The sequence below is a fragment of the Equus asinus genome, chromosome 12, assembly GCF_041296235.1.
Source record: "Equus asinus isolate D_3611 breed Donkey chromosome 12, EquAss-T2T_v2, whole genome shotgun sequence".
Classification (NCBI taxonomy): domain Eukaryota; kingdom Metazoa; phylum Chordata; class Mammalia; order Perissodactyla; family Equidae; genus Equus; species Equus asinus.
Window position 1 is genome coordinate 54728052 of NC_091801.1, and position 22952 is coordinate 54751003.

Here is a 22952-nt window from a genome sequence, read left to right on the forward strand (position 1 = left end):
ACTGAACCCAGAATATGTTCAAATTCAAGAGTTTCAATTATCCATCTCCAAAGTATATTTCTGTGCAAGTCAGTGAATGTGCCTAAGACTAACTAACATATAAGCCCAGTTCAGCTACCATCTGTCTGTTTCTCCGTTGTGAGTTCTGTGAGCCGTGAGTAGCATGGTGAGATTTGAGCTGCTACTGGAATTCCTGCTGTAAATGTGGGACAGCATTTCCAGTCTTCAAACAATCCCCAATGCTAGCTTGTGTAGTAACTATAGTCTTCCTGATACTCAAGAGAATTAGGAGGGCCAGCTCCGGTGGCCTAGCGGTTGAGTTTGACACAATCCTCTTTGGTGGCCCAGGTTTGGTTCCCAGGCATGGACATACAGTACCACTTGTCTGTCAGTGGCCATAATGTGGCAGTGGCTTACATACAAAAAGAGGAAGATTGGCAGTGGCTGTTAGCTCAGGGCTAATCTTCCTCGGTAAAAAAAAGAACATTAGGAAAACATGACTCTTCTTTAGAGCATCAATGACATCTTTGTTAGAGAATTTGTTTCCTCTTAGGGGGAGTAAATACTTTTCCTGACTCAAAGAAAAATATCAGGCTTGTATCAAAACAACAGCCCAACCCTGGGGATGTGTTCAGATAGCAGGAGGAGGAAAATTAGCAGTTTTCAGGGGCTCCTGGATTCCACCACGGTAAGAAGGAAAGTAGACTAACTGCTTGAGGATGCTGCTCAGTCTCATCCAAGCCTAGCAAGTTACCTTCTCAAAGGACTTCCTCTATATGCTGTAGGAAGAGAAGGACCATGCACCTGCCCAGGTAAAGTGGAAGATGAGGAGGGTGTCTTGGCTTCAGTCTTGGGTACGTTATTGCGCTAGATGCAAAAAGGCAGTACTGTGTGCCTCTTTATTGTGGTGAGCTTTTTGCATATATCAAGTCATTGTGTTGTACACTGGAAATTAATTGTGTTGTACACTGGAAATTAATATAATGTTTAATCAATTATATCTCAATTTAACAAAAAAAGATGGGCTATGAAACAGAAAAAAAGGAAAGATATTGATTTCTTCAAAGCTGTATCTGAAGTGCAACACAGGAAACCACTATTCTTGAACCACAACAGAGTGTTCTCACCATGGAAAATAATTTGCCGTGACCAGGATCTCTTGTGCACCAAGTCCAAGGTTTAGATAGTGGAAACAATGTTATAAAGGGTTCATAGTTGAGAGACAGATCAGTTAATCAGAGAAGTTTACAGTAATGGGGATTCATCGAGGATTAATCCTTTGTCATTATGTCCTCTTGAAGGGCATTCACAGTTAATTCATCACTAAAAGCTTCTCCTCTTATGACATAAACCAATATTCACCATGTCAGGTTAGTACCTTTAGGTACTAGTTGTACCAGCTTAAAACTAAAATGTTTCTTGTTTGCCCACATAACTATTTCTGCTAAATAGTGGCCCAGATCCAGGATTAATGACCAAATAAAATATCTCCACCTTGTCAGAGATGTAGCAATTCCAAAATCTCACAAATATCTTGTTCCCATCCAGTCTCTGCCTCTGTTGAGACAGCAAATAGCAACCAATTATGTGCCTTTGCATGATCTGGGACATGCCTATTAACAAGTGACTCATCTCTCTTCGTTTAATATAGTTGTCAGGTCTTAAAATCAATAGCTAACTCCAAATAAAGCTGTTAAGAAATCTAGTACATCCTTGCTCAGAAATACATTATGCACCTTTCCATGGGGGGGAAGGAAAAAGTCCCCCTCGTCAGTCAGGCAGAAGCCAGAATGTCAGTGGTAGAAATGAAGAGGAGGAAGCCGCCCAGTGATGCAGGGGAATCTCTTTAATAACTACACAGCTGAGGAGGCCCTTGGGATTGTGGCATGTAGTCTCTCTGGGCATGAGCTGGGAACCAAGATTAATTAGGATCATCTGGTAACTAGAAGCAACTAAGACCCTGGGGAAGATGGGGCACCACCACAGAAAAATACACTTCTGATTATTTTGTATCCTAGCTAAATTCCCAGGCTTAATTAGCCTGGGGAAGTACCCATGACATAAGCGACTCTCAGTTCTCCAAATCAATGTTTTTCTGTAGTTAAAACAATTAGCGAGTATAGGAAAACATTAAAACAGATCATATTTCTCTTTCTGGGGAAAACCTGAGACTTGTTTGCTTTTGAATCATGAAAAAGATCGGAATACTTTCTTTCTGCTCCTAGTAAGTCATTAAGGCCTGTCATCTGAAATGTCGCTTTTGCCAAAGACCGTTTATAAATGAGCAATTAAAACTTACTGAAGCATTTTAGATGAAACTTATTTAATTGATGAGTGAACTAATGCTATATATCTATCAAGTTGTGATTTTTCTTCCTTAGCAGAAGCGTAATGTGACATTAGGAGACATAGTGCAGAGCTTCTTTGTACGAATGTCACGAGCCAGCGTTGAGACTATTTGCCATGGAGACAAAATGGGCAGTACTCTGGTAGATGTAAACAAAATAATAGCCATTTTATACTCACAGCAACAATTTACCTATATTTTGTGTGTGTGTGTGTGTGACAGAAAGAGAAAGAGAGAGAGAGAGAGCGCCAAGCAATAGGTGATATTTATTTTGGAAAAAAGATAGCACTATTTTGATCCCTAACGGTGGTTACCATAAACATGAAAATCACATTTCTTTGTTGAATAAAATTCAGGAAATTAGCAGAGATAAAATGAAAAAGAAAAATGGATGGAAAAAACTGCTTTTTGAGTCAAAATGATCAGGTTCTCTCTCTGCCTACATAAGAGGTAATGTGGATTGTAATTGTAATACAAGGATGGGAATTTAGCTTTTCCTCCACAAACCTATTCTTTAATTTGATACAAATTGATGTATCATAGTAACATTTATATTGTTCTCATTTGGTCCTCAGGGGATAGAAATAATCCACATACTTTTCCTTGTATGATAAATATTACCAGGATCTCCAAACTTAAAGATCATAGCTTCACAAGGGAAAATTCCAAGTAACCCTCAGTCAAAACACGAATTCTTTCCTGTTTCTTATTAAAGCACTTTTTAGGATTAAAAACTTCCTTATAGAATATCAGTGCTGGAACACGATTAAGATAAAGCTGAAGTCAGATGGCTCAACACAGAGAAGCAATTTCTTAACAGATAAGCATCCTTTCTCCAGAATGGAGCCTACTTGAAATCATTGATATCAACTACTTCAGCAGAGCAAACTGCATGAAAGCTTTAAACACTGAAATTGGCAGCTTTTAAACTTTTATATCTTCTTGTCTCCTTTTTAAAAGAGTCCTGTGAAACGGAAATGCTATCTTCACGTGCAGAGGGAAAAGAAACATGCTCCTTCTTGGAAGTTCTCAATGAATGTAAAAGTGAGTGAGAGGTCTCCTCCAATGCCAGCAGAAAGCCTTGAAAGCAGGGAAATGTTTTTTCAAGATTAGCCCTTTCCCTTCTGGCGGGACAACCAAGGACAAATTCCTCTCTCTCTCTTCTTTGCCATATCCTCTTTATTCAGGAATAAAATCACTTTAAAGTCATTCTGTGCTCTGTGGTATTGAGTACTCTACCCAGAGCTGAGGGAAAAGGAGAAAGAACCAGGACTCTGACTCCACAGGACATGGTATGAAGGGACACAGACACATGCTCCCATCTAATATGATGGGAACCCATCATTCCATGACTCTGAAAAGTGATGTGCTCTGTGAACTGTAGAAATGGTAGGAAAATCTTGTTGAAGGAAGGAAGGACATTTATTCCATGCTCCTTGTGTTTCCATGTGGAAGCACTCAGCCTAGACAAACATTGTCTTCTCCCACCTCTTACGCACTTCTCCCGCTTGGGAAGGAGAAATGAAATATCTGAATGGGGGGTTTCAAAAACGAACCTCGGATCTCAGCATACTCCGTGGGACTCGTTCCTCCTGAGATTTGACAGACGGCTGAGAGAGTATTTTCTGTACTGCTCCATCTGTGCACTTGGAAGGCTATTCCCAAGGGGAAAGCCTGTTGTCTAGCTTCCTAGTACTGGGGGTAGGGACTAAGTTTAATTATAGGATAGAGGATTAACAAGCCCATTCCCCTGCAGACTTAAAGGCATATTTTAGAAGCAGCTTTGTCAATGTAACAAAACAAGTGATATTTTGAGCTGCATTCTTCTGACTCTTGCACTTAGCTGTAAATGTGTTCCACATTTGGTTGGGAGAGGGGATTTATTTAAGGACTCCCTAGGATCCTGATAGCTTCCGGCCATGTAAATAAATTAATGGTCATCAATGAATGAGTGGCTTTCAAACCCATTTTTTTCCATTACCCTAAAAGTTCTTTCTTTATTAGGAAACAGAAAACAAGAAAAAAAAAGACTAATGTAAATGGAGGGGAGTCTGATGTCAATGAAAGTTGAAAAGGATCATGAATATGACTGTATCTACAGCTTTAGGTGCCACCTCAGTACTTAGGGACCCATGAGTGTAAGGGCCTCCCCACACTTCCATTTGAAGGGCATTTTTGGCTTGGTAAACTAGAAGGAAATTCCAGTGAAAGTCCATTGAAGGCCCTGATTACTTTTCACTGTTTCATAAACATGATGATAGACTGTTTCATTTTGGGGTGGGAAGGGGGTTGTGAGATGTAAGAAGAAATATTGAATATCCCATCTACATTATTTCATTTAATCCTCAAAACAACTGGGTAAAAGAGGTACTATTCTTTTCTCCACTTACAGATGAGGAAACAAAGCTTAGACACATAAAGATGCTTGCCCAAGACCTCAAAGACTCTAAATGACTGAACCAGGGTTCAATCCTAGATCTGTCAAAATGGAAGCTCTCGCTTTAACCACTCTGTCATTCTACTTTATTTGTCTTGGTACTGCCAATGTTAATCACCTCGAAAACAATCAGTAAATGCTTCTTGAATTGAATAGAATTAAGAGTGGAATTTAAAACAAGCATTAAAAACAGCCTCTTCACTCAGTTTTTATGTTTATGGACATTGCAATTTAGTCACATAGAACTAGAATGAGCTTAATATCAGAGAATCAGAATAACCATGAGATTAAAAAATTGAAAGGACTAACTCATCCAAGAAAAAATCAAGAATCCTGAATATGGATTTTACCAAAGTGGTGACTAAAAGCGTGATGATAGCCAGCAGATATTACTCAAGTATAATAAACATGACTGGTGAGAGGATGAATTTAATTAAATGCATCAATTTGGGGAAATGGAAATTTAGGTCTGATTTAATGGAAAGCATTTTCACCATGAGAACTCAAATATCACAGAATAATCTCCAGGGAAATAGTAGCTCTTCTACTTGGGACATTTAAAAATAGACTGTATTTACCCAAGAGAAAAGAAAGAATATATTCACACAAAGACTTGCACATAAATGTTTATGTCAACTTTATTTGTAATAGCCAAAACCTGAAAACGATCCAAACGTGCATCGACAGCTAAATGAATAAATGAATTGTGGTATAGCCATACAATGGAATACTATTCATCAATAAAAAGGAATGAATTATTAATACATGCAGCAACATGGATGAATCTCAAAATGATGCTGAATAAAAGAAGCAAGACCAAAACAGAATACAGACTCTCTGATTCCATTTATATATGTCTATAAAATGATCAGTGGTTTCAGGGTGGAGGAAAAGACAGGGAGAGAGGGAGGACAAAGAGATGTAAGAAAACTTCTGGGGCTGACACATGTTCATGAGGTGATTTTCGTGATGATTTCATGGGGGTATACATATGTTAAAACATATCAAATTGTACACTTTAAAAATATGAAGTTTATTTTCTATCAATTATACCTCAATAATGCTGTTTGAAAAACAGCAAATGAACAAACATATTAAAAAGAATCAATTGTGGAACATACTAGAGGGTAAGGGTGTAAGGCATTGTACCCACAACCAAAAGGACAGAATGGCTACGTCATGTCTTTTCTTCCTCCACAAAATACCTCTTTACTAGACACTTGTCTCTTGGTCAATCTCTTTTCCTACGTTCTTAATCCATGCAGTATACTACTATTTGGACCAAAGAATAAGGAAAACAAAAATCACCCACAATCCCACCACACAGAGATAATGACTATTAACGTTTGAGGATATTTCTTCCCAGTTTTTGAATATCAGGATTGTACTCTCAGTATTTGATTTGAGTTTTAATATTAGATTCATACAATTTGTATTGTGTTTTATTTAAACTTTCTAATTCTCAAAATTTTCAAATATACAGAAAAGAGTAAAAAATCAGATGCTTAGATAATTATCACTTGACTTTAGTTTTTTGCTTCAGATTTCTTTCTTTAAAAGAAACAAACATTTTAAAGTTCTACTCTTCATTTCTTCCCTCTTTCTGCCCGGAAGTAAGCAAAACCCTGAAATTTGTATATATTATTATTATTATATATATTTGTGCTTTATTACATATATATATCTGCATAAGCAAATATAAACATAGGTTTGTGCTTCTAAAAGTTCCATAAATTGTATCGTAAGGAACATCATTTTGCATCTTGCTTTTTCCATTCACTCTTTTTAGGATTTATCCATATGGACCCATATCAATCCAATATGTTTCTTTTGACTATGTCCCATTGTATGAATAAATCAGTTTAGCATTCCTGTTTTACTTAATATTATACCATGATTGTTCTCCAAGCTCTTGTGATTTTCCCTCTCTTCCCCCAGCTCTCTCTGGCTGGTTCTTTCTCCTCCCTCAGGTCACAACTGAGAGAAGTTTCCCAGACTACACCATCTGAAGTATCTTCCATGCTTGCTCCCACCCAACAAATGGTTATTCTTTTTTTCACATCATCCTGTTAATTTCTTTTATAGCATTTACTTTTCATTTTCTCCATTTATTTATTGTAGGGTTCCTGTGAGAGATGGTAAGTCCCCTGAGGTCAGGGACCTTGTCTTTCTTGTTCATCTTTGTATTTTAAAGAGACATGTCTCATTAGCAAAATGCATGTCACATTAAAAGGGCTCAACTATTTACAGAAAGAATGAATAAATGGATAGATGGATGGATGACAGGTGGCAGGAGTGATAGATAGATGATTGGATGCTGACTAAAATGTCATTTCTGGTTCTAATTCTGTGAGACCCCATTCTACCATCAACAAAAAGCAGAGGAGAACTTAAGTTTCATGTCTTAGCTCTCAGCCACATATGGGCCAATCTACTCTGGATGACCAAGTAGTTAAGTCTACAGTAAAAATAATAAACTTTTTAATAAACTTTTTAAATGTTGCAGAGTTTGAAGCAACAGTTCAGTCCCTTAAACTTCTCTTTTCAAATTATCAACTCACACAGAAACTAAAATTCTGGCTATTCAGCTAGATGACCAGAACATATCCTTTATTTTATCATCCTGAGAAGTATTTAGTAAGACAATAAATAATTCATAGTTAGTTTCATGAATTATTTATGATTTATATAGCACATATATGATTGTTTTTCATAAGTAAACATGTTTTCTGAAGTTTTGGAAATTTGAAAAGATTTGTATACCTACATGTTTCTATAACTACTTTTTAAATTTTAGAGAGTTTACTTTGTAATATCATAATGAAAAATTAAAAATTTTAGATGCTAGTTTTAACTTTATATAATATCTAATATTAAGAAACACACGTATATGCAAACAGACATGCTTCTGAAATAGTATAAACATTGATATGATAGATTTGCAAAATTGGCTTAGCATAATTTAAAAGTACTTATCATTTTCCTAAATTAAAGTGATTATTTTTGTTCTTTAGATAATCACTTAGACTAAAAATATTCTTTGTATTTGAAGATGCTTTAAAATGGTAATTGTTTTGCACAGGTAATAATCTGTATTAGCAAAATGCATAATAACACTAGTTAGCATTTACCGTGGACTTATAATATGCAGGCACTGTTCTAAGCACTTCTCTGTATATCTCATTGAGGCATCACAACAACCATATAGGGTAGATGTTCCTTTCTCCATTTTACATGCAAGGAAGAGAGGATTCAAGAGGTTATTTGACTCATTCAAGTAAGTGATAGAACTAAGACGTAACTCTAAGCCCATATTTGTAACCACTACACAATAATGGAAATGAGGTGTAGTATAAATAAGAAAATAAAAATCACCTTTTATCCCATAACCCAGAGAGTACTAATTGACTAATAGAAAGGAAAATGATCATGTCCACGTTTTTATAAACTGACTGTTCTTCTTGAATATTAAAATTCTTTAAATGGTTTTCACCAGAATATGATGAATATGTTGGTTACAAGTCTAAAGATTCTCCCCGAAGAAAAGGCCTTATAAAGGTGAGTCTAGTACTACCGAAATGTTTTATCCCAATGATTTTATATGACTGAAAAAGCATTGACAGCATAATAGTGAAGGCAACCAAGCAGTGAAATATACACCTTAAAAGCACAGGTTGGCCTTGTGCATCACTGAAGGTCATCACCTTGATGGATCTGGCTGTCTCCATGTCCTAAGATCATCTGCACTCAGGGTCCTAGTCACTGTAAATTTGATACAACCTAAACATGCCCCAAGCCCTGATTTACAAAGCCTTTCAGCAAAAAGATAAGGCATTGGTATCCTGATCATTTTAAGAAAGGGCACTGATAAACATATGGTAATGAAACATTTTACTGATATATTAAATGACACTACTTAAATGAGATGTTTTAGATCGGCATCACTCAAAAGCCCACAGGGTAAAAGAAAAATATACACCTATTTGTTCATCAACTCAAAGATTTTGAAAAGCTATCAATATAAGAGGTGCAAATTGAACTTCCTGGGAAAAAATTGGTGGCAGCAATTACTAGTCAGCACATCCTATCATCAAGTCTATAGAAATGGTTTCCAATTTAAATAGCCACTTACACATTTCCTCTAACATCGGAGAACTTATGCTGTGTGCATAATAAAGGAAATTTTTTTATTTCTCTGCAAAACACTTTTGCGTTGTGAGGAAAGTTGAAGTGATTAGTCCAGAAATTTTTATACTATTTTTGCCATTTATTATACTATTTTTAAGCTATTTATGCTCAAGACAAACGTTCATGGTTATTCTAAAGACTATTTGGATTCAATTATTGTCTGACCTTACAAATAAGCTCTTTATAAACTGCTAAGTGTGTAGAGTTTTTAGCTTATTTTCTTAACTTTTCATTAAAATAGAGTTTTATTATTTTTTAATGTATGAAATGATTTTTACAGCCATTTTTTGTGCTGGTACAAGAGAGCTTTAAAAAGTAAATACCAATATTTAGAGAAATAAATATAAACCTGTTTAATATTATCTTCCTATTATAACTAGTTTTGAAACTGGTTGTAAGTATATAAATATCTTTTCTTTCTGGCATCTAATTTCCATTATAAGTGAAGCCTGAAAGATCTAGTTACCTCAGTAGTAAAATAACATGCTATAGAGTATGTTGATCAAATGAATTATAACTGCATCTGCAGAAATCAGAAATTTAGTCAAAAAGCTAACTTTCTTGTAGTTGGTAATTCACTATTGCATATCCTTTTAATTGCCAATATTTCCATTTCCCTAATAGAGGAAATACTCTCATCCTAACTATACAAATTAGATTTGACTTTTTAAATGCAACTTATAGGCACACAACTCGAGTCCAGTCATTAGAATGAGGAATCAATATATTACCAAAGTTTTATAATGACTGAAATAAATGCCTCATTTTATCCAAAGTTTTGTCCAACTCCTCACTTAGCCTTTATTTACCTTAGATTCAAAGTATTCTGGCTTAATCCAGAACATGCTTAATGTTCTTGCATCACCTTTAAACATGAAAAATCATCTGGCCTTCTGATACCCTTCAATTTTAAGAGTAAATTTCTGCTTAGTACAGAGTAAAATTTTCTGGTTCATTTAGTGGGCCAGTGACAGTTTTTATTTGATTAAACCAACGTAATTTTGTTACTCAAGTATGTTGGGTAAACCTGAAATGAACAGGGAGGGGGAAAGCTTTACTTCATGAAAATGCTACCTTACTGTGTAACCAAAGTCCTTGGGAGAGCTTTCCTTCTTGGATTAATCAAGAGCAATGGAGAAGACATCTCAAGCTCTTGATAGGAGATTGCTGGTTTCTGTGTGGACAAGGTCATTTCAATAACAAAATGTGAGTCAGAGATGAGAAACTCTGACCAAAGATAAGCATCTTTGTAATTGTTTATAGAGAACTCACTCAGAGTAATTTATGTAAGAAAAAAGAGCTGGCAGTACAACCATTGGAAATGGCTATGACTAATGGGTTCTACGCCAAAATTTTTATTTCTCACTCCTTAAAACAAAAAAAAAGCACTCCTCAGTAAGTATTGAATTTAGGTTGTCGGATTTAGGGTCTGGAGAATATTCCCATCATATTTCTCTTTTTGCTACTCCTGAATGAGCTCTACAGATATGCCCTGGAATCTAAGTACCTCCTTACCTGATAATGCCTGAAATCATATAATAAGTGGGGCTTAAGTTGAAGTTTTATGCATAATGACCAGAGACAATGTTACTATCATGTTTCAGAAATTCCTCCTTTACTGCACAGATCGAGACTGCACACTTGTTGCACAGTTGGGTGCTTTCTCTACTACTGACCTCATCCAGATGCTCCTTGAACAGCGAAATGCAACTTCTTTCCCAACTCAATTTATCCTTGTCGATTAAATAAAACAAACGAAATGTCAAGGAGTCTCAAGAAAGAAGTATCGAGTAAGGCACGCTTTGTTGTCTTTGGTTCAGTGTAAGCGTAATTTAAATTTCACAACTGAAACATGCTAGGAAAACTACGGAATCATAATGGTTTCCTGGACAACAGAAGGCACTTTGTGTCCTACAATTGATTAATCTAATGGATCCCTAGTTTGTTTCAAGGAACTGAGTTTCTTTTCATAGCTACTGAATGGCCAGAAATTATATGCTTTAATTCTATTTCTACTTGTTATTGTTGAAGTGAAATTCATTTTATGGTGAAGACACTGGTTCTCAAAGTACGTCCTAGGGAGCTTAAAGTTATATACCTGGGAATGGCTTTCGAGACAAGCAAAATCAGTATCAGCTACTCTAAAAAGGTGTGTGACAAATGACACTCCAGCGTCTGAAGGTCAGAAGTAGAGCCATTGGGATCTGAACCAGTGCCCTTGACCTCCCTCTCTGAGGATGACAGAGATGGCTGGGGACATGGATGAGGTTCTTCTTCAGGCTGTAGTGCCTAACGCTGTAAAAATTCAAAAATGGCAAGCTGGTTGATGTCACTTGTGTTGAGGAATTACGTTCTGTGAGATTTGTCTGTTTTATTCACAGCCCCATCCTGTGGGTCTAGAATAGTGCCTACTACATAGAGGGTGTCCAATAAATCTTTGTCAAATGGATCTTTCCAAAACCTGATGTCCCGCTGCAAAGAACTGACTCTTCCTTATGTGCACAAGCAGGTAAGATCCACTATTTAATAATAATATGCTGTCAACTGTTTTGTATCTATCATATAATTTAATCTTTTTAAAAGTCCTTGGGAAAAAATTTCATTATCCAAATTTAAAAATATCAGCAGCAATAATTTTTTTAAAAGGAGAACGCTAGTATTATGGACTGAGTTTTTTCCCCTTAAATTCATGTTAAAATCCTACTGCCCAATGTGACAGTGTTAGGAGGTGTGTCCTTTAGAAAGTAATGAGGATTAGATGAGGTCATGAGGGTGGAGCCCTCGTGAATAGTATTAGTTTCCTTATAAGAATCTCAGGAGAGCTTGCTTCCTCTCTCTGCTCTCAGCCATGTGAGGATACAAGAAGTCAGCAGGCTGAAACCCAGGAGAGAGCCTTCACCAGAACTGTGAGAAATAAATTTCTGTTGTTTATAAGCCACCCAGTCTATGGTATTTTGTTAAAGCAGCCTGAACTAAGACAGCTAGGAAACTTGCCCAGGTTTCACAGACTAAATGGCAGAGTCAAAATGGTAAATGATAAAGGGACTGTAGGAAAGACTTGTGTCCTGCCATCAGCTTGGTCATTTACTTCCTACTTTGTTTTCTCATGTGCAAATTGAGGGTGATAATTGAGGCTCTAGAATGGAACGTATCTAAAGTCAACTGAACCATTCAAGATCTGCACAAACACAGGGCTAATCCCTCATCAGTGCATTTATTTATTTATTCTAGATGTATAAAATTTATTCTAGATGTATAAAAGATTCATGTTTGGGGCCAGCTCCGTGGCCAAGTGGTTAAGTTCACGCGCTTGGCTTTGGTGGCCCAGGGTTTCGCTGGTTCAGATCCTGGGCACAGACATGGCACTGCTCATCCAAGCCATGCTGAGGCAGCGTCCCACATAGCCCAACCAGAAGGACCTACAACTAGAATATACCACTGTGTACTGGGGGGCCTCGGGAAGAAGAAGAAAATAAATAAATAAAAGATTGGCAATAGATGTTAGCTCAGGTGCCAATCTTTAAAAAAGAAAATTCATGTTTATAAAAAACACGTTTGAAATTTAATTGTTGAATACATAATCCATTAAAAGTTCACAAAGTATAAAACAATGCACTAGTGTCTCTTAGCCACTCTGAGCATAAAAGTCCTAAAGCATGAGTTTTTAGCTGTATTTAATAGGGCTATGGGCTGGCCCCATGGCCCAGTGGTTGAGTTCTCCGGCTCTGCTTCGGTGGCCCAGGGTTTCATCAGTTCAGATCCTGGGCACGGACATGGCAAGGCTCATCAGGCCATGCTGAGGTGGCATCCTACATGCCACAACTAGAAGGACCCACAACTAAAAATACACAACTATGTACCAGGGGGCTTTGGGGAGAAAAAGGAAAAGTAAAATCCTTAATATGTCTAATATGTAGTACTTTCATTATCATTCTTTTCAATTTATTTTAAAATTTCTGTTTGGATATTCTCTTGATTCAAGAATTTAAGATAAAGTTTTTGTATTTTCTGTTCTTTCTTTGTTGCTTTTTACCCTCTTTTTTGTCAGGTTTTCTCAGTTTATTATAATTTTTGTTTGCATTACACTGGGATCACAGAATGTTGTATGCCCTATTTCCATTTTTTGGGATTTATTTAGGTTTTCCTTATGGCCTGGTGTATGGCTAATTTTTTTTTACTATTACAGAACCACTTGGAAATAGAATATGTTCTGCTCTAGTTGTGTGTGTGTATGAGTGTGTGAGTATGTAGTTACTTAGGTGTTCTAAATAATTTCCATTTTTTACGTCTACTCAACTGTCATGAATTATGAAATAGTAACTAAAATCTCTCACTGCGACTCTCTTCTACTTTTATTTTCTGTGCTATCTTTTTGACTCTATGAATATTGATGCTATATTATATGGTGTACAGGTATTCGTAACTGTTACAAATTGTACATTTTAACATTAAAATGTGCTCTTCTTTATTTAATACTTTGAGATCTGAGTTCAGTCTGCCTGATAGTAAAATTACAACCATTGCTTTCTTTTGTTTTCACTGGCCTGGAGTATGTTTATCAATTCCTTTATTTTCAGCCTTTATGACTCATTTGTTTTAGGTGTGGCTCCTGTATACAGTGTAAAATTGAGTTTTAATATGTGATCTGATCTGAAAGCCTTTTTCTAACAAGTGAGTTTAGTCCTTATTGATATGACATGCTTATTATAGTCTGTCATTATTTGTTTACTTCTCTAGTTTCTATGAATTTCTTACTTTATGTAATTCCTTTCTTCTTCTTCCTTTTTCTCTCTTCCATTATCTGATTTTAATCAATTATATTCTCTTTCTTAGTATTTAAATTTGTGATCTTAAATATATTTGAACCTTATTGATTAATTTGTCACTTTGACACCCCCCACTACAGTTATCTAAAATGAGGAGAAATAATTTATTCAAACTTCTTTTGTCCTTCCACTCCTAAAAATTTGTTGTAATTTTTTCTGTACCATTAGGGTATACAACGCTTACTCTCTTTTCTGTCATCTTAATCCCTACTCTTCTTTCAGTGTTTTAGATAGATCCAGTTAAAGATTCAGTGCTCATCAATGGTGCTTTTATATTCATTTTTCACTTCCCGTTTGTCTAGTTGAAGCTCTTTCTTTGTGAGAATCTCCCTTCAAGAAGTCTTATGGGAACAACACTTCCTAAGAATCTGATGTTTAATATAGTAAAGTCTTGCCTTATCCGGGACATCAGTTCGAGGAAGTATAAGATCCTTGGTCATGCTTTCTTTCTTTGATAAAGCTCCTTCATTTTCTCTTTGTGTTGAACTTTCTCTGTGGAGAATTCTGAGGACAGCCTGATCTTTCCCTCCCTTAGAGGTGGTTATATTTTGCTTCGCTCCTCAAAGTTTTCTTTATCTTCAAAGTTCGGCGTGCTTGCTTAGTTATAACTCTATGTGGTGTTTCCTGGCTCAGTTTCCCCTGGGACATGATATGTGTACTTATGTAGATTCCAAGTTCTTTTATTTTAAGAAAGTGAATTATAAATGTTTGCTCTGGTCTGTTATTGTGTTTTTCTCCATTGGGAATTGCAAAATCTCCTTTTGCCTGTCGTCCATATCTACCCTTTTCTCTCTGGTCCTTTATTTTTTTCTTCATCGCCATTTCGTGTTTTACACTTTATTGTCTTTTCAACAGTGTTCTCTTACAACAACAACGATAAAAAGATATAAAAGGAAATGCAAAGGTGGGGGAGAGGAAGAAATACAAATACAATACAATAAAACACAAATGCAAATAATAGCAGATTTGTTTTTAATAGTCTCTCTTGTCTACTCTCCCTCGTGTTCCTTCTATTGTCACTGTCATTTCTCTGATACTTTTTCCCCCATAGCTCCTGAGCTTTGCCAGTTCACATTTCATTTCTTTTCATTATCTCACCATCTCTTCCCTAAACTCTTGCATTTTTGCCTAGTGCTCTTGTTTCACGGAGGCAATTTCTTCACGTGTTTTTAATTCACTTTGCATTTTTTTTCTTTTCAGACATCTGAATCTTCTATTTGTTTTTCCTTCCCTCCTCCTACTCTTCTCCTCTTCCTCCACATTCTCTGCCTCATCATTCTTCTCTCTCTCTCTCCTTCTTTCTCTTCTCCTTCCCTTCGTATCTCCTTTTATATCTTTTTGTTGTTGTTGTTTGATAAGGGGAACAAAATTGAATTGGTTAAGACAGTTTCATCACTGATCCATGAAAGAACATCTTTTATTTTTGACTACTTATTTTTTCATATCAGTAATAGAATAAACACCCACAAAACCACTAGTCAATAATGTTAGAGCTAGAATATTGAATATATCAACTGTTTGCACCTCCTTCATTCTGTCTCCCAGCCTCAGCCAAACTAATTGTTGTCCTGAAATTAGCATTATCATACTCCTGCCTTTCAGAAATAGAATTCTGTCACATATATGTTATATGTGGTATATATACGTTGTATATACATTTTATAAATATATATAAATACACACATTCCTAAAACATATGCTGTTTGACTTCAATTGTTTTCAACTTTATAAAAGCCAATTAAACATATGATGCAAGATATGTAAAGAGATTCTCAAATTTGGTATTGGTCAGGAAAATAAAGATCAAAACTATGACATAACGTTTTTTACCCATTCTATTGGTAAAAATTAAGTGTGATAATATTAGGTTTCTGAAATCTCTTTTACATAAACATTCCCACTCCTTTCCTTTTTTTTTCCTCTGTTGTAGCAAATTTTTGTAAATTTACAGCCTGCCATTCTCTTTTTATCACTCTCTTTTGAGGGAGATGGGTTTTAATTCCTGAGATCAATTATTTACAGAAAGAAATTAATGTAGAGTGTGGAGTATGCTTCTAGATATCTGAAATTTTTTTGTAATCCAGGATTTTGAATGTGAGTTAAGTTAGCTCTTAATTTGTCCCTAAAAATGAGCCTTGACTTAGATCTACCCCTTATATGTTTGTCACAGTGAAACTAAGTCCAGGAAACTCCAGGCACCAGCTGGTGTATCTTGTTTCCATCCCGCAGTAATTAACTAGAGTTTTTAGGATTGCATTTCAATTTATATCTTTCACCTTCAAAGATTATACTTTCACTTTTAAAAATATATCTACTTTGAGGCCATAATGGAGCAATAAGGACTGGATTTATCCTCCATCTAAAATCACTTAAAATCCAGACAAAAGACATGAAATACAGTTGTCAGATGCTGCTCTGTGAAAGAGGGGAAACAAATGAGGTGAGCCCTACAAGTGTGTCAGTTAAATTTCTGAAGAAAGTTTCCAGACTTCTGAGCAGAGTAAAGGAATCAGGAAGAGCCCCACGATCTATCTGAGCTGGGGAGATGAAAATGAGCATCCAAGGATGCCAAAGTAGTTAAGAGTTTGCGGGACAGAATACCAGAATACCACAGAAAAGAAAGCTTCACAAAAGAAAACAAAAATCTCTGGGTGCACTTTGACTATTCTACTCAGTACTAACTAGTGTGTGGGTAAAGAAGGCTATTGCAGACCAGGTTTAAAAAGGTAAAAAAGGAGAAAAACACCCAAACATCAAAAGGAGTAGGCAGAAAAATCCCTGGAGTTCAAACAGGACCAGGAACTGTCCATGTCTCTACCAGCTAGAGTAGGAAAATCTTGCAATACATAGCATACCAGGTAGTGTACTAAAGAATATTTTCACAGTAGTAGAGAAAAATTAGTTCTAAAGTAACTTCTGCTCTGCTCCACTAAACAGAGCTTAAAATCAAGACTCAAAGAATTAAACTGTTTTCAATTTTCCTCCATCCATGGACAAAGTTCAGGACCACTTTGAAAAATAGGAGCAACCAACAAGAAAACTTACAATGTCTGGCATCCAATAGATAATTATCAAGCACACAGAAAAAAATTCCATCAATCAAAAAATCTGGAATTGACAGATGATGAGATTAATATACAAGTATGTAAAAACAGTTTTATAACTGTTTTGCACATGTTCCAGAATATAAAGCAAAATATGAATAGGTTAAGAACGTAATAGACATAAAAAAGATCCAAAATGTAATTTTAGAGATGGAGAGCGCAATGTTTGAGATAAAAATTACTCTTGATGAGATTAATAGCAGATTTGACACTGCATAATATAAGGTTAATTTAAGACATTTTAATAGAAACTACCCAAACTGAAACACAGAAAAAAAAAGACTGAAAAAAATTAAAAGTACACCAGTGAGTTCTGGAATAACTCTAAGCAGCCATATATAAGTTTAATTGGAGCCTCAAAGAACAGAGAAAGGAGATAGGATAGGAAAATATCTGAAGAAAGAATGGCTAAAACTTTCCACATTTGGTGAGCACCATAAACCCACAGATCCCAAGAAGCTCTAAAAATCCCAAGCAAAAGAAACTTGAAGAAAACAACACAAAGTCACATTATAAACAAATCAAGTGAGAAAGAGAAAATCTTAAAAGACTCCAGGGTGAAAAGACGTATTTCATACAGAAGAGCAAAGACAAGAAAAATAGCAGACTTCTCTTCAGATGCAAGTCCCAAGACAGCAGAACAACATCTTTAAAGTGCTCAAAGGAAAACACTGTCAGTCTGGAATTCTAAATTCTCAACTATCTTTTTTTAGATAAATACCTTGAAGTGCAATAGCTGGATCATGTGGTAGTTCTATTGTTAATTTTTTGAGGACTCTCCATACTGTTTTCCATAGTGGCTGCAGCAGTTTACATTCCCACCAGCAGTGCACGAGGGTTTCCTTTTCTCTACATCATCTCCCACGCTGGTTATTTCTATTCTTAATTATAGCCATTCTTATGGGTGTGAGGTGATATTTCATTGTAGTTTTGACTTGCATTTCCCTAATAATCAGTGATGTTGAATATCTTTGCATGTGCCATCTGTATATCTTCTTTGGAAAAATATCTGTTCAGATCCTTTGCCCATTTTTTAATTGTTTGTTTTTTTGTTGTTGAGATGGTTCTCTTCTTTATATATTTTTGATATTAATCCCTTATCAGATATATGATTCCCAAACATCTTCTCCCAGTTGTTAGCTTGTCTTTTCCTTTTGTTGATGCTTTCCTTTGCTGTGCAGAAGCTTTTTAGTTTGATGTAGTCTCATTTGTTTATTTTTTTCTTTTGCTTCCCTTGCCTGAGGAGACATGATATTCAGAAAGATGGTATTAAGACAATGTCGAAGAGCATATAGCCCTTGTTTCCTTTTAGGGTTTTTATGGTTTCAGACTTGGAAATAACCTAAGTGCCCATCAATGAATGATTGGATAAAGAAGATGTAGTATATAGAGGTAATGGAATACTACTTAGCCATAATAAAAGATGAAATCTTGCCATTTGTGACAACATGGATGGACCTTGAGGGCATTATGCAAAGCAAAACAAGTCAGATGAAGAAAGCCAAACACCATATGATTTCACTCATATGTGGAAGATAAGATAACAACAACAACAACAACAAAACAAATTGATATAGAGAATAGATTGGTGCTTACCAGAGGGGAAAGGGGCAAGGGGAGGGTAAAAGGGGTAAAAGGGCACATGTGTACAGTGATGGATGGTAATTAGTCTTTGGGTGGTGAACATAATGTAGCCTGCACAGAAATCAAAATATAATGATGTACACATGAAATTTATATGTTATAAATCAATGTTACCTCAATAAAGAAAACGAAGAAAAAATTTATCTTTTTTTTTATATGTTAGGAAATTTTTCCAGACATTCTAAAGCCGGTGGAAGCCATTACCAGCAGACATATACTATAAAAATAATGTTAAAGGAAGTCATTCAGCGTGAAGGCAAATGATATCAGATGGAAGTCTGGATCTTCACAAAGCAATGAAGAGCACCAGAAATGGTAAGTCTCAAATAATTGTCTTTTATTTTTAAATTACATTAAAATATACTTGACTGTTTAAAGCAAAAATATTACAATGAATTTTGGGGTTTCTAATTACATATAGAAGCAAAATGTGTAACAACAATAGTGTAAAGGGCAGCATTATCCTGACACCAAAATAAGAAAAAGTTATTAGACAGTTAGTTAACTTTGAATTTCAGATAAATAATGAGCAATCATTTAGTATAAGTACGTTCCATGCAATCAACGTGGGACAAAAACCAAAAATTTATTTTTAAAAAAGACGTTAGAAGGAAAAAATCTACAGACCAGTATTCCTCATCCATATAAACACAAAACTCCTTAGCCATATTTTAGAAATTCAAATTCAACAATATATGTAAAAAAAAATATCATGGCCAGTGAAGTTTATCTCAAGATGCAAGGTATATTAAATTAATATTATTTTTTTAAAATATCAAATTAATATTAACGTCAAATATTAATAATATTTTAAAAAATAAATCAATATAATTCATTGTACTAAAAGCTTAAAAAAACCCATATAATCGTCTCAATAAGTGCAGGAAAAACATTATAATAGCCAACATCATTTTGTGATTATAATTCTCAGCAAACTAGAATAGAGAGGAAAGTCCTCAACCTCATAAGGGTTACCTATAAAAAGCCTAGAGTTAACATCATAGCAATGGTGAATGACTGAATCTTTCCTCTTATAATTGAGAACAAAAAATGGATATTTCTTCCAATCACTTCTATTCAACACTGTGCTGATACATCTAGCCAGTGCAATCAGGCAACGATTAAAAGAAAAGCAGAGAGATTGGTAAGGAAGAATAAACCTGTCTTTGTTTGCAGAGGATATAAAAATCTCAGAAATCTACCAAAAAGCTTTTGGAACTTATAAATGAGTTTAGCAAGATTGCAGGATGTAAATTCACTGTACAAAATCTATTGAATCTATATCTGACCGACAAGAAATCCAAAACTGAAATTAAAAAATACAATTTACAATATAAAAAACATGTAACAGTTGGAGATAAATTTGATGAAAGATGTGCAAGACCTATGTGCTAAAAAGTCTAAAATATTTCTGGGAGAAATTAAAGAATAGCTAAATAAATTAAGGAATATAGCATATTCATGAATTTTAAAATTCAATATTGTTAACATGTTGATTTTCCCCAAATTAATTTTCAATGCAATCCTAATCAAAATTTAAGTAAGCTTTTTTCCCAGAAATTGACAAGTTTTTCTAAAGTTGTGTAGAAATGCAGAGAACTGAAAACTAAAATAACTGAAAAATAAAAAGTTGGAGAATTTATACAACCTGATATCAAGGCTCATAAAGCTACAGCAGTCAAGACAGTGTGGTATATGATATCAATATGAAAAATAAATAAATCTAAACCCTAACCTCACCCCATATACAAAATTAACTCAAAATGGATCAGAGATCTAAATGTAGGTGCTAACACTATAAAATTTCTAGGAAAAAAATCTTAGTTCCCTTGACTGTAGCCCACATTTCTTTAACAGGACACAAAGCATTACGAATAAAAGAAAAAGTCAATAGATTGAACTTTATCAAAATCAGGAACTATTGCTCCTCAAAAATTACTTATGAAAAAGAAAGGTGCGCCTAGACTTGTAAGAAGTATTTGCAAAATATATATCTGACAAGTGAATTATATCAAGGATGTGGAAAGAACTATTATACCCCATTCATAATATAAACCATCCAATAAAAATCAGGTAGAATGTTTGAACATACGGCTTACCATATATAAATGTCAAATGAGGACAAAGATGCTAAACATCTTTAGTCATTACCCAAACTCAATTTATAACACAATAATATTTTATTGTACACTCAATAGAGTGGCTAAAATGAAAAACTGACCATATTAAGTGTTGATGGAGATGTGGAGCAACTGGAACTCTTTTTTTTCTTTTTCCTTTTTCTTTCCTTTTTTTTTAAGATAGGCACCTGAGCTAACATGTTGCCAATCTTCTTTTTTCTTTTTCTTCTTCTCCCCAAAGCCCCTGGGTACATAGTTATATATCCTAGTTGTGTGTGCCTCTAGTTGTGCTATGTGGGATGCCACCTCAGCATGGCCTGATGAGCAGTGCTATGTCTGCGCCTGGGATCTGAACCAGTGAAACCCTGGGCTGCCGAAGCAGACCACGTGAACTTAACCACTCGGCCACAGGGCCGGCCCCTGGAACTCTCATAAATAGCTGGTCCAAATGTAAAATAACACAACCACCTTGGAAGACAGTTTGGCAATGTCTTAAGATGTTAAACATACATTTACCATACTACTCAGCCCTTCTACTTCAAGGTATTTTCCCAAGAGAAATGAAAATGTATGCCCATACAAAGAGGTGTATCTGAATGTTCATAGCAGCTTTATTTTTACAACCCAAAGACCAAAACAAAACTTCAAATTTCTATCAACAGGTGAATGGATAAGAAAATGATGATACAGCTATACCAGGGTATACAAACCTTTTCTGTAAAGGAAGAAATAATATGTATTTTCAGCTTTCTGGGCCATATTGTTTCTACTCAGCTCTGCTGTTGTAGCATGAAAGCAACCATAAACTGTGTACAGGCAGATGGAGGTGGTGAGATATGGCCAACAAAAACCTGCATTTAGCCAGCTGGATTTGGCCTCCTGGACTTGCCAAAGCCTGGTCTATGTACAATGAAATACTACTCAACAATAAAAAGAAACACACTATTGGTGCATGTAATACCATGGATAAATCTTAAAAATAATTATGCTGAATAAAAAAAGTACTGTATGATTCCACTTATAAAATTCTAGAATTTTCAAACCAATCTACAGTGACGGGTTTATCAGTGGTATATTCAGCAAGTTTAAATAATTACTTAGACATGTATCTTTAGTTCCTTGAACATATTTGATTTAAAGTCTTTGTCTAGTAATCCAACATCGGGGCTTCCCCAAGGACAGTTTCTAGTGACTGCTTTTTATTTCCTGTTTATGAGCTATATTTTCCAATTTCTCTATATGCTCATTGCTTTTTTGTTGAAAAGTAGGCTTTTTACATAACATAATGCAGCAACTCTGGAAATTAGATTCCCTTCCCCTAGAGTTTTTGTTGTTGCTGTTATTGCTGTTTGTTTAGTGAATTTTCTGGGCTAATTCTTCATGGTTTGTATTCTTTGTCATGTGCATCCACTGAAATCTCTACTTAATTAGCTTAGTGGTTAGACATTGGACAAAGATTTCTTAAATTCTAATTCAAAAGAAGTCCCAAGGAGATTTCAACGGGCACAAGTAGAGTTCTGTGTCTACACCTGGAGAGGAGAGGCCTTCAATTGTTAGCTCTCACTAGAACCACACGGGGAGAGAGGCAGTTTCCCCAAGATAGAAGGAAGAAAGGAAAACATAGGAGTCCACACAGGAGCCACTCCCAGGATATTCCACTATTCCTGTATATTCCTGCGCTCACTTTTTTTGCAAAGCCAGCCTAATTACCATGTAACCTATCTCTGAGTGAGCCCTTCAAGACCAAAATGGGTACAGGCCAAGATTTAACTACAGGGAGTGCTTCAAATAAGCCATTTTCTCTCTCCCCTAAGTATTTATAGTATGATTTTGAAGAATAATTTTTGAAAACCCTATTCCAGGCCTAATTATCTCATCTCAATCTAAATTAGTCAGACTTTTGGGTTTGGGGAATCAGTCTTGATTCAGTTCTCTTTCTTCATGAAGAGTCATATGGATTCCTATACTTATGAGAAAACTTTTACTTCCATTGCTAGTTAGGGAAAAGAAAAGTTTGGGGGCTAAATGCCAACTCAGAAAGAAGATACAGATACTGCTTGTCGATTGAGTTTCAGGTAGAAAACAAGAGGTTATAGGCCTCAACCAACATGTTTAATTGAAAAGGAAACCAAGGGCCAAGAGTAGATCAGTTACAAGTTAGCAGGTTTGTGTCTTTGACTTGGTACCTGTACAATAAAATGATAGGACCAGATTTGAGTTACAAATATTGAAAGGGTCATCCATTTGGACCTAATTTCCATTAATAGATGTTTAGAACTCATGTTG

At 35.4% G+C, this 22952-nt stretch overlaps 1 long non-coding RNA gene across 1 annotated transcript in view; it reads left to right on the plus strand.

Annotated features, from left to right (window-relative positions):
• Nucleotides 1-651: 651 nt before the first annotated feature.
• Nucleotides 652-22952, plus strand: part of LOC123275784 (uncharacterized) — a 29937-nt gene continuing 7636 nt past the window's right edge. Inside the window, exons 1-3 of the long non-coding RNA XR_006511861.2 lie at nt 652-812; nt 11354-11481; nt 18710-18861. This is a non-coding gene — a long non-coding RNA (uncharacterized lncRNA). The remainder of the gene's footprint in view (nt 813-11353; nt 11482-18709; nt 18862-22952) is intronic.